The sequence below is a fragment of the Hevea brasiliensis genome, chromosome 6, assembly GCF_030052815.1.
Source record: "Hevea brasiliensis isolate MT/VB/25A 57/8 chromosome 6, ASM3005281v1, whole genome shotgun sequence".
Classification (NCBI taxonomy): domain Eukaryota; kingdom Viridiplantae; phylum Streptophyta; class Magnoliopsida; order Malpighiales; family Euphorbiaceae; genus Hevea; species Hevea brasiliensis.
This window is the reverse complement of record NC_079498.1, coordinates 49615411-49627947: the sequence shown is the minus strand read 5'-3', so window position 1 is coordinate 49627947 and position 12537 is coordinate 49615411.

Sequence of the window (12537 nt, the reverse complement as noted above, 5' to 3'; positions counted from 1 at the left end):
ATCTCCAAACTGGCATGCTGTGCTTTCAATTCATGTACCATGGACAAAGGAGAAACTCTGAGACTTGCCATAGTCTTGCGACTTAAGGTGTCAGCCACCACAATTGCTTTCCCTGGCTGATAGTCAATTAAACAATCATAGTCTTTAATCATTTCTAACCATCTCCTCTGCCTCAAATTCAATTCCTTCTAGGCGCCCAGGTATTTCAAGCTCTTGTGATCTCTGTAAATGTAGCATTTCTCCCCATACAAGTAGTGTCTCCAGATCTTCAAAGCAAAAACAATAGTTGTTAGCTCCAAGTCATGTGTCTAATAGTTCCTCTCTTGCGGTTTCAGCTGGCGTGATGCATAAACAATGAATTCCAATCTTGCATTAGTACACAGCCTAACCCATTGTGAGAAGCATCACTATAAACTATGTAATCTTTACCCGAGGTAGGTAAAGTAAGGACTGGAGCTTCAGTCAAACACCTCTTCAACTCATCAAAACTCTGCTGACATTTATCTGTCCACTGAAATATTACATCTTTCTGAAGCAGCTTGGTCAGTGGAGAAGCTAACATAGAAAACCCTTTCACAAACCGGCGGTAGTATCTAGCTAAACCCAGAAAACTATGAATTTCTGTGATATTCTTGGGTGGCTTCCAATTAAGGATAGCTTCTACCTTGCTGGAATCTACCTTGATCCCTTCAGCTGACACAACATGTCCCAAGAAAGAGATTTCTTTCAGCCAAAATTCATATTGCAACAATTTGGCATTTAGATGTTTCTTCCTTAAGGTCTGTAGTACAATCTGCAGATGTCTGTCATGCTCCTCTACATTCCTCGAATATATCAAAATATCATCAATAAACACCACCACAAATTGGTCGAGATATGGTCTGAAGATAGTGTTCATCAGATCCATAAAAGCAGCTGGAGCATTAGTTAACCCGAATGGCATTACCAGAAACTCATAGTGGCCATATCAAGTTCTGAAAGCAGTTTTTGGAATACTTTGCTCTTGCACTTTCAACTAAAAATAACCAGATCGCAAATCAATTTTGGAGAACACAGCTACACCCTTCAATTGATCAAATAGATCATCAATGCGAGGCAATGGATATCTGTTCTTTATTGTCACCTTATTCAACTGCTAGTAGTCAATACATAAGCGGAGAGTGCCATCTTTCTTCTTAACAAATAATACTGGCGCTCCCCTAGGTGACACACTAAGGTGGATGAAGCCCTTTTCAAGTAGTTCTTGTAACTGTACCTTCAACTCCTTCAATTCTGCTGGTGCCATTCTATATGGTGTTATGGAGATTGGATCCACACCAAGCATGACATTAATCTCAAACTGCACTTCTCTCTATAGAGGTAATCCTAGCAATTCATCAGGAAACACATCTGGAAAGTCATATACTGTAGAGATGTCCCTCAATGCTGGACTCCCCACTTGGGTGTCTACCACATGTGCCATGTATGCTTCACACCCCTTTCTGATCATTTTTTTGGCTATTGCAGCTGAAATGATGTTTGATGGCAATAGCTACCTCTCCCCATGTATTACCATATCACTGTACTGCGGGAGACCAAAGGTGACTGTCTTCAGTCTACAGTCAATCATGGCGTGATGCCTGACTAACCAATCCATGCCCAAGATGATATCATAATCTCTGAAGGGCATTTCAATGAGATCAGATAGAAAAAGTATGTCCTTTGATCACCAAAGGACAATCCCTATACATTCTATTAACCCTGACCTCTTGTCCTAGCGGACTTGTTACTAGCACCTCAAAGTCCATTTTCACACACGGAACAGCAATGCAATCAATGATGCTAGTACTCACATAGGAATGGGTAGATGTAACACCCCCGTTTGCATAGCCCAGTAGATCTCACTATTCTGGTGTCTGTCCGGACAATTAAGGGGATTAAAACCATACTTAAGACAACTAAATAAGCTATAAACACAAATAATTAGTAATTGCCAATTAGTTAAGTATAAATAAGAAAAACAGAACATAAGAAGTTAAACGAGCCGAGAGTCACAGCAATGGGTGACCTTCTCGGGAACGACTGCGAAGTCATTTTAAACTCAAATTTCAAACCGTAAAATGTGACGCCGCGGTCCTTAGGACCCTTATAAACACAATGGAAAGGAGAAAATCACGAAAAAGAACTGTTAAGCCAGTCAAATAATTAGGTTAGGGAGCCGGAAGAAATATTGAATTAATTGCAAACCAAGATGAACCGGCGAGGGGCAATTTGGTCAATTGACCCCGAGAGCTGACTCCTGACCTAACTGTCAAATAAAATCAGAGAAAAGAAAATTTTGGAATCGAGAATTAAATTAAAGAACTAATAGAAAAAAAAAAGAAGAGAATGGAAAAGTCAAAAGGTGATGACATCATGCATGACCTCATGCATGATGTCATAAAGAATATAATTTATTTATTTATTTATTTAGATTTTTGGTTTTCCTAAAGAGATAAAAAGACAAAAGAAAAGAAAAGAAAAAAAAAATCCATTTGGTCATCTTTTCTCTTGAAGCCGCCCACGTCTCTCCCTTAGCTCTCTCTCTCAAACTCCATTAGAGCTCTTAAGTCAAGCCTCATAAACCTTCAATTCCACCATAAAAACCTTACTCTCCAACATTAAATCTTGTAGTTAGACCTAGATAAGGAGCTTGACAACAAAAAGAAAAAGAAAAGAAGGAGTTTTGAAGAAAAGAAAATTCTGCATAAAAAGGTTAGTAATCAAATTTGATAAATTGAGTTTGATTCTTACATTTCTAACTTATTTAGCTTGTAAATATGTTTATAATGAAAAGAAAAAAATTGTGAGGGACCATTACTGAATTTTGGCCAGCATAAGGGGGAGGGTGATTTGCATGATTTGAATAGTTTGAATGGGTATATAAACCTTAGTTAGTTGAATGACTATGGTTAAAGGCATGGAATCAAGTAAATGTAAAAATTAGTGTGAATTAGGGTTTGGACGTTAGGGTTTAGGGACCAAAAATGTGAAGAAGTGCTAAATGATGTCTTTGACATAATTTAAGGAAAGAAATGGCCATTTGTGACCTAATTAAGTGTGTTAGAAGTGTTTGAATCAAAGCCAAATTCGGATTGGGTATGCACCATCACCAAAAGTCAACTTTGAGGGACCAAAAATGGAATTTTACAAGTCCAATTGGTATGGGACCAATTGGGAATGAAAATAGGCACTAAATGACACAATTTTCAATCAGGAAGCATGCCCAAAAAGTGACCAAAACCTAGTGAACAAATTGACCAAAGTTGGAAAATTGCAGGCTGCCCTGTATAAACTGACCAAATGAACAGTGTTTGTTCATTTGGTTATAACTCGAGCTAGGCAGGTCAAAATGACCTAAAATTTCACCAGTGGTTAGATGAGATATAGACCTAAAACTTTCATGAAGAACACAAACCAAAATTATGCCATTAACCCTATCAAATTACTAAACAAATTTGAGTCACTGAATCTATAGAACTACAGATTTGCCATATGAATAGTAAAGTTTCAATGGCTATAACTCTCTTTAGAAAACTTCAATTTAGGTGATTCTTGAACCGATGGAAACCTAAGACATAGTAAAACATTTCATATGAAGAAAATTAGACCAAATTATGGACTTAACTTGATCAAATTGCTAAATGAAGTTGGAGCAATAAATCTGCAGAACTAAAATCTGCAACATGAACAATAACTGTATTTTGGCTATAACTTGAGCTAAAAAACTCCAATTGGGGTGATTAAAAAATGAGAATAAACTTAAGACAATAGGAAACATTTTCTATGAAGAAAGTTTTGCCAAATTCCAACAGTAAAAGGACCAATGAAATAGTACAACTTAGGACTCCAAAACTGAAAATTTGCAATTTTGCCTAAAAGACCTAAGTTTTGAGAAAATAACCAAAACCAACAAATTTAGTGACCAAAATGTGGTATGTGGGTGAAGTTGGAGTTCCCATACCTATTAAGCCTTAGAAAGTCAACAATTTGACTTGAATAGTGTAGTGAATAATAACTCGAAACACAAAAATTTAAGGAACGCCAAGTTTAGCACATTAGAGCTAGGTAAAAGTGAAGTAAATTTATTTTTGGATTTATGCTAAGTTATGGTACTGAAACACTGTAAAATTATGTGTCTTAGTTGAAAAGAATACTGGGAAAGAACCCGAGGAACCGAGTCAAGGCCAAGAGGCGACTCGCTTGAGGTTTGTGCACAACGTGTAATTTTTGTAAATTATTTGCTGCATATTGTTTTGAATGATTTGAAAAAGTGAATTAAGACATTATTTATGATGCTTTGATTGAAATTGTTGAAAGTTATTGTGTATATTGAAATGACAATGTTTAGCAAATTGTTAAGATAAGTTTTGAAACTACAGTGTCATGACCATATATTTGAACACCTCACTAGTATGACTAGTGGGGGTAATTAGTTTCGAATTTTGATTCCTTCTTTGGAGAAGGGTTGAGGTGTGCCAGTAGAAGAGGATGTGAATGGATATCCATATATTTGAGCTAGCTAGCCTTGTGATGTGACTTCTCTTTAGCCTCCGGCTGTTGAGATTCTATTTGTTTCGAATAGCATGATCTAACTGTGGGTTTTATGAAATGTGATTTGATCCTTCAAAATGAAATTGTTTGGGATTAAAATCTCATAATGCATGATTTGTACTTAATTCTCATGTTCAGTCAAATTTTTGAAAAAATATGATTTAAGTTTTGCATAAAGATTATTTTAGTATGTTGTGCACCACTGAGTCCTAGTACTCAGCAATAGCTTTTATTGCTGTCGCAGATATAGAGACTAGAGGAGCAGCAGACTGAGCTGCTGAGGTGTGAGGAGCTATCAGCTTGAATTCATCGGGTATAACTTATACCCTAACTGTAAATATTTCTTTTGATGCATATATTGTACATAAATGTATGGACATGTAAATCGATCTTGAGCAGTTTGTACAAAGTTTGTATAAAGTTGTAATAAAATTTAGTTTGAATTTTCATACTGTAGATTTGGTATGATGTATATATATAGTTTGTGTAACACCCTCCCTGTACCAACTCCGTACATTCTACTGTTCCGGTGACCGGTATCGGTCCGGACAGCTAGAACGTCCGGAAAAGTATTTAAACTAAAGTCGAGAATCATAATTAACTCAAATATTAATAAGAAAAATTTAGTAAAAATTTTAGAAATAAAATACAACCAAGTTAAACGAGCTGGTGCCCTAGCGATGGGTAACCAGAGAGAAGTTGCGGTTCTGGCAACGAGGAGCCCTAGACCCGGGGGAAAAATTATGAAATAATTTTTGGGACTCCAGAAAAGGGTTATTGAGGTTCCCATGGCATTAGAATGCCAAGAAAATACCTAGAAAAATTTTTCAAACGGTACAGACAATTTTGACCCGTTAAGCCAAACGGAGGGCATTTTGGTCATTTCGCCTTCAGAGGTGATTTTTGGCCGACTTGTCCAGTTGAGTAAATAATTAATATGACATAAAATATGAATAAACATTACTAGAAATTAAATTGAAAATGAGTAGTGGAGGAAAGAGGAGGGTAGGAACTTCTGGTAATTTGCTTACTAGAAGGAGGAGGTCTCTGTCCTAAAAATCTTCCCCTACTAGACTTTTACCACCTCTGTTGTGTCCCCCAAAGTTCTTCCTCTTCCCAGTAGGACCACTAGAACTCTGATTTACTGACTTTTCCTCTTTTTCTTTTTCTGTCATCTCTAATTTCTTTTTTTCTGGGGCCACTTCTGACTCAATTCTTTCTAATTCCAGTGCTTGAGAAATGAGCTCAGAGAAGTTAGTATGTTTGAATCCGACCACCTGTAATCTGATACTAGGTTTCAAGCCGGTTTCAAACCTCTTATATCTTTCCCTGCTGGTATAAAGGAGACTTCCTGCATAGTGGCTCAGGCGGGAAAATTCTGTTTCATATTCTGCCACTGACTTACTTCCCTGTTTCAGACTTAAGAACTCCTATAGCTTCTAGTCCACATAGGCATCTGGGACATATTTTTGTCTGAACTCCCGAAGAAAGTCATCCTAGGTTAGTACTGGAGGTTCCACCAAACTATGAGGAATGGTTTTTCACCAGTCATATGCATCCCCCTATAGTAATGACACTAAATACTCAAATCTCAACTCTTCTGTGCAGTGCAGTTTCTTGAACACCCTATCCATTCTCTCCAACCATTGTTCTGCCTTTAGTGGATCTACTGTCCCCTTGAACTCAGTAGCCCCGTATTTAATCAGCTTGTCATACTGCCTAGCTGAAGGCTGTGGTTGTACCACTGGTGTCTGCAGTGGGGCTTGGATACGCATGTTACTAGCCATCTGTTGGAACATTGCAGCCATCTGCTAAGCAAACTGAGCAGGAAACTGTGGTACTGAGGGGGCTGGTGCCTCTAATCCACTCACATTGTGAAGGGCTGGGGCTTCCCCTTGTACCTTAGCCTCTATTGATTGATCGACTGAACGATCCCTTTCTTTTAAAGTCAATTAGAGGATCATAGACCTCCTGAATAAATAACACAATGAGATTTCCTCCTGTTAGTGCATATTTATAATGTAATGTACCGTATGTATCAAACAGTGACATTAAGCAGTTGTACTATAAAGAAAGAATATTCAAATAACAAGTCCAAACAGAATTTAAAAACTAGCTCTGATACCACTAAAACATATCACACCCTACCCCTCTGCAAGGCATGACATGATCCCGTAGTATACCTAATGTATTACCAAACTTCATCTAATGATAACTCATTAAATACACTACAAGGGATTTTAAACCTTTTCCTATTTCTTTTTACAGTGGTGAGCACTTTTGACAGGTGTTAAAATGTTTTAAGCTGAAGTGAAACCAAATAACAAATCTGAGTATCAATAATTTCTGTAAAAATTTTAGTAGGGTGCCATCCATATTTTGAATAAAACAGTTCTTTAAAAACCTGTGAAAAGCACTTCCAATAAATTTGTTCAATCCCAACTCCAATAATAGTTTAACACAATAAATTTCTCAATATTTATCAACTCAATTCAATATCAATTTTCCAGTGTTTCCAAAAGCTAAGATAAGAGAAATATGTTACAATATTTTTACAAGCCAAAATAATTTACAATTTTAGTTTACAACTGCTCAAGACCAGTACAATATATACATACAGTGCAAATACATTATAACAAAAATTACAAAAATATGGTATACTCAATATACTCGACGAAATCTCAAAATATAGCACAAGCAGCCTACTCTGCTGCTCTATCCATCTGTCTACCTGTGACAGCAATAAAAAAGCTATCGCTGAGCCAATGTCTCAGTGGTGCACAACATTAAGAAAACACAATTTAAAACCAGAAACCATAAATTAGATGAGCTGTGGATACTTAAAATCATAGTTGAATTCAAAAGACAGTGAATTTCATAAAGAATTAAACTCCATTTCACAATATCACAATAAATATCAATAAATCACACACACAGCTTAATCATGATTCCATAGTCCAATTCGTCCCAAAACCCGATGGCCAGCGCGGAATAACATAGCTAGCTAGCAATTAAATGAGTACTCATCCTATTCGTCCTCAACAGGCACACACCTCAACACTTCAGCTAGAGAGGGAATTCAAAGTCAATTCGTCCCACTAGACAAGCTAGCGAGGAATTCAATCAAATATACATAATAGCTATGGTTTCAAACCATTTGCAATATTTTTCAATTAATAAGTATCCATCAAATATCATGCAAACAATTTTTCACAATTTAAAATAATAACATACAAATTGTCATAATTTATTTTAATTGAAAATTCAAAAGAAATAACTATTATGCACAAAACTCTGAAGAGTAACCTCTTGGCCCTGACTCAGTGTTTCCTTCCCCTTCCCTGAGTCTTTGCTAACTGAAATACACAATTTAAAATATTTCAGTACTCATTTAAATTGTCTCTAACAATAAAGTTCAATAATTAATTTATTTAATATTATTGCTTTCCTTAGTCAACCTATAATGTTGACCCTTAATGCACTCTAGGGGAATAAATTTTAATGTTACTAGTATGTCACATTTTATAGTCCTTTCTTGTTGATACATATTACCAAATTCATTTTCAAGTGTATTGCATTTTATTGCAATTTATCGGATTTCGGTATGCTATTTTGACCTAGCCGGATGACCTAGTTCCCTCGATTTTCGATTTCTAGTCCTACTTACAAACTCGTAGGTCTATGTCTTAGTGAACTTTTACCACAAATTTTAGGTCATTTGGAGTTTACTAGACTAAGTTATTGTCATTTTACTATTGCTGATCAGATTGCACTAAAATGGCAAACTTAGGTCATTTTTAGGTCATTTCCGGTTCTGGCAGTTTTTATACCCGAATTTGTGCAAGCATTTTGACTTACTTGTGGTCATTTCTGAGTTTTGGTGTCTTCATAAGAATTGTAGCTCTATGTATAAGCTATTCATGGTAGAAATTTCAGGTCATTTGGACCTGTTTTGAATGAGTTATGGTCAAAATACTGGCTGCTGTCCAAATGGTCAATTTTCAGGTTTGCAAAGTCACTAATCCGGATTTGGTCAATTCTCAAGTCACTTTCTACACAGAATTTAGGTAGGCTTTCTTCATGAAAGTTAGCACATTTCGTGCCTAGTTTCACCTCCAATTGGCCTTATACCAATTTGAGTCACACACGTATGGTTATAGGCTCATTTGCACACTGCCCTCTACATGCCTTTCAAACACCAAACCAAACACACATTCACCAACTATATCCTCACTTCCCCAAACCTTTCTGCATTTGGTACTAACCATAACCACTCATTACTTTACATTATAGGTCAACTTGGACAGAGTATAACAACTTTACAATACACCAAATGCAATCACAATTAACAAAGTCCAAACCCAATAATATATACACATAAACACTCCTAATTATCACACATACTTCCATCATCAAATTACATACCTTATCACTACTATTTCACATACATATGTTGCCATTTTTTTGTACCATACTTCAACAACATTTCATAAACTTAAACATTATCAATTTTCATTATGAGACTGCCCAAGTAACACATTCGCATCAAACTTCCATTTTCACTTTTCAAGCTTACCATTCAAACTTTATACATGGAAATCAACTTCAATACAATTAAACACTTAAATCAATACCCCAAATCACTAAATACATGAAAAAAATAAGTTAACATATTGAACTTCCATGGCTACCGAAATAGAGCATCAACCTAACTCATCAAAACTTCAACTTTTCTTCCATAAATCAACTCACCACATCCTTAGTTACAATTTTAATGAAATAAGAAATGAAAACAACCACTTACCTCTTTTGAAGCTTCTTAAAAACTCACCAAAACTTATCTTTCTTGCTCCTTAATTATTGCCCAAGGTGTATAGACTAAGTTTAATGAAGAGAACTTGCAAGAACTTTGGCTAAATCATTGAGATGGGAGCATGCAAATGGGGCGGCCATGGATGAGAGCTTGGGAGAGAATTTCGGCTGTTTTGTAAATGAGAGGTTGAAGATGAAGTTTCTACCCACCATTGTGATATTTTAATGTCCACTAACTTAACTTAGTGGAGCACTAAATTTGGTTAAAGATTTAATAATCTAAAGTTTTTAAATTTGCAATTTTACCTCATTTCTTTTACTATTTAAATTATGTACCACCACTTTAATTTTCATGATATTTTTAAGGTTTACTATCATTTATTTTTAATGGACATTTAGGTCAAAAGGCAACTCAGGGTGTCAAATGACCACAATGCCCCTATTCTGGTTGTATTCCCGATTTTTCGGTAACACCAATTTTTATCAGTTTCTCAATTTCTCGTTTTTCTTTGTACTAATTACTTAATTTTTCTTTAATATTTCTAATGTCATTTATACTTCAATAGATATTTATTTAAGTCTTAAAAATATTTTCCAGGGTTCCCCACTGTCCATGGCTAGTCAACGGTCCATGCCACAACTTCCCGGTGCGGTCACCCATTGCTACGGTTTTCGGCTCGTTTAACTTGGTTACATTTCATTGCTATTATTTTTCCTTTGTTTTTCTTGTATTTCCCTCTATTATATTTCATTATTTTATGTCTTCTCACTAACATTTAAGTGTAGTTCTAGGTATTCTAGCTGTCCAGACAGACACTGTGTCACACCCTACCCCTCCGTATGGCATAACATGATCCTGTAGTATACCTAATGAATTACCAACTTCGTCTACTGATAACCCATTAAATATACTACAAGGGATTTTAAAACTTTTCTTACTTCTTTTTACACTGGCAAGCACTATTGATAGGTGTTAAATTTTTTTTTTTTTAACTGAAGTGAAACCAAATAATACATTTAAAGAATTAATAATTTCTGTAAAAATTTTGGCAGTGCCATCTGTATTTTGAATAAAACAGTTCTTCAAAAACCTGTAAAAAACATTTCCAAATTACAAATAACAAACTTGTAAGTCTATGTCTTATTACATGCGGGGAAAAATTTCAGGTCATTCTGAGTTCTGTAGACCAAGATATAGTCAATTTACCAATACTGGATAGAATGCACTAAAATGGTAGGCTTAGGTCATTTTTAGGTCACTTTTGGTTCGGCCAATTTTGGTACCTGAACTTATGCAAGCTATTTGACTTAGTTCTGGCCTATTCTGGGCTTTGGTGTCTTCATAAGAATTGTAGATATATGTCTAAAATATACATGGTAAAAATTTCAGGTCAATTGGACCAGTTTTGTGTAAGTTATGGTCAAAACACTAACTATTGCCCAAATGGTCAATTTTCAGGCTTTCAAGTCACTAATCCGGATTTGGTCATTTTTCAAGGTACCTTCTAGGTAGAATTTAGGTAAACTTTCTTCATGAAAGTTGGCACATTTTGTGCCTAGTTTCACCTCCAATTGGTCTCATATCAATTGGAGTCACACACTTAAGGTTCTAAGCTAAAACACACACTGCCTTGCTACACATTCTTTAACACTTACCAATTACACATTCAATACTTACCAAGCTAATCCTTTCATGCCAATTCTGGTTTGTACCATACCATTAACATATATAATAACACATTTTGGTCATTTTGGACAGCTTGTAACCACCTTCAATGTGACACCCCTTACTCGACTACAGTGTAGCCGAGCAAGTTATGCCACTTAGTGTGCCGGAGCACTCTATTTTATCTGATTTCATTACAGTTCTTGATTTATTTATTCAAAAATTTTATTGAAGATTTAGGCTATTTTTACTTTTATCAAAATCTAACTAAATTGGAAATTTCAAAAATTTTAACGATAATCCGACAAAGTGTCGGCTGTAATTTGGACTAATGATTCTTCCACTGCAAAGACAATTTCAATATATACTAACTTTAGCAAACTTAATAGTCTCAAAAATTTTCAAACATAATGTATCTCAATACAGTATCCAGATTTCTCAGAAATCTCATTAGATTTTCAATATCTCAATCACAAGTATAATCTCATTATAACTCAAATTCAATTCACATACTAAAATACTTACTTTGAATAGCTTCCATAATTCATAGGTTAATTACATGAGTTTATTTTGTACAAGATATACAAATAATTTACAATGTGCTAGGAATGAACAATATACATAACATGTATAAAATGAGCCCTATCTACATGCATTGCTGAGGAGGTGACAATCTTGAACTCTTCTGACACTTCTGCAGATATGAACTCCAAAAATCTCAGTCGATAGTCTACTGGTTTTACCTTCAGTACCTGCGCGAGGAAGCAATTCCATCGCGCTAAGCATTTCTGCTTAGTGGTGCAATAATATAACCAGAAATAATATATACAAGTAAAGAAAGAAATAAATGATAATTCAGATACTCAAGAATCAATTTAATTTGGTATGGTATTTCTAGTATCAACGATCTTATATACTAGTTTGTTCCTCTTTGGAAGTGCTTAGTTTATAACTTTTCAGTAATACTAGCAGGTATATAATTTATTCTATCTGTATTGTATTTCAAGTCTGTACGGTTCTGCAATTTATATTTTTGTTATGTTTCTTTTGCTAATCTCTTTTGCTTATTCATTCAATACTTAATTTAATTGTACTGGATTTTCATTATACTTAACTTAACTTAGCTGCCTGAATTGAATAATACTTTAATTGACTGCCCAAGTAACCTATACTAGACGACTGGACTGGATAACGGGTCGTTGGCACTGGACACCGCGGTGCCTCGGGCCGTCATACCATGGGACGCAGAACGTCTACCACGTATGCAGTCAGTATGGCTAAAAGGCCATGATATCACATAATCGGCATAAAAGCCATGAATACGGGCATAAAGCCATGAATACAGGCATAAAGCCTTTCGCAGTACTGCTAAAACAATACCCTATTGGCATGCCAAACTATCCAAACCAATCTTGTTAGGTATACTAGGGCATTTGATAATTTAAAATTCTTTAATATATTGTGCTTTATGACTTCATTATTTCATG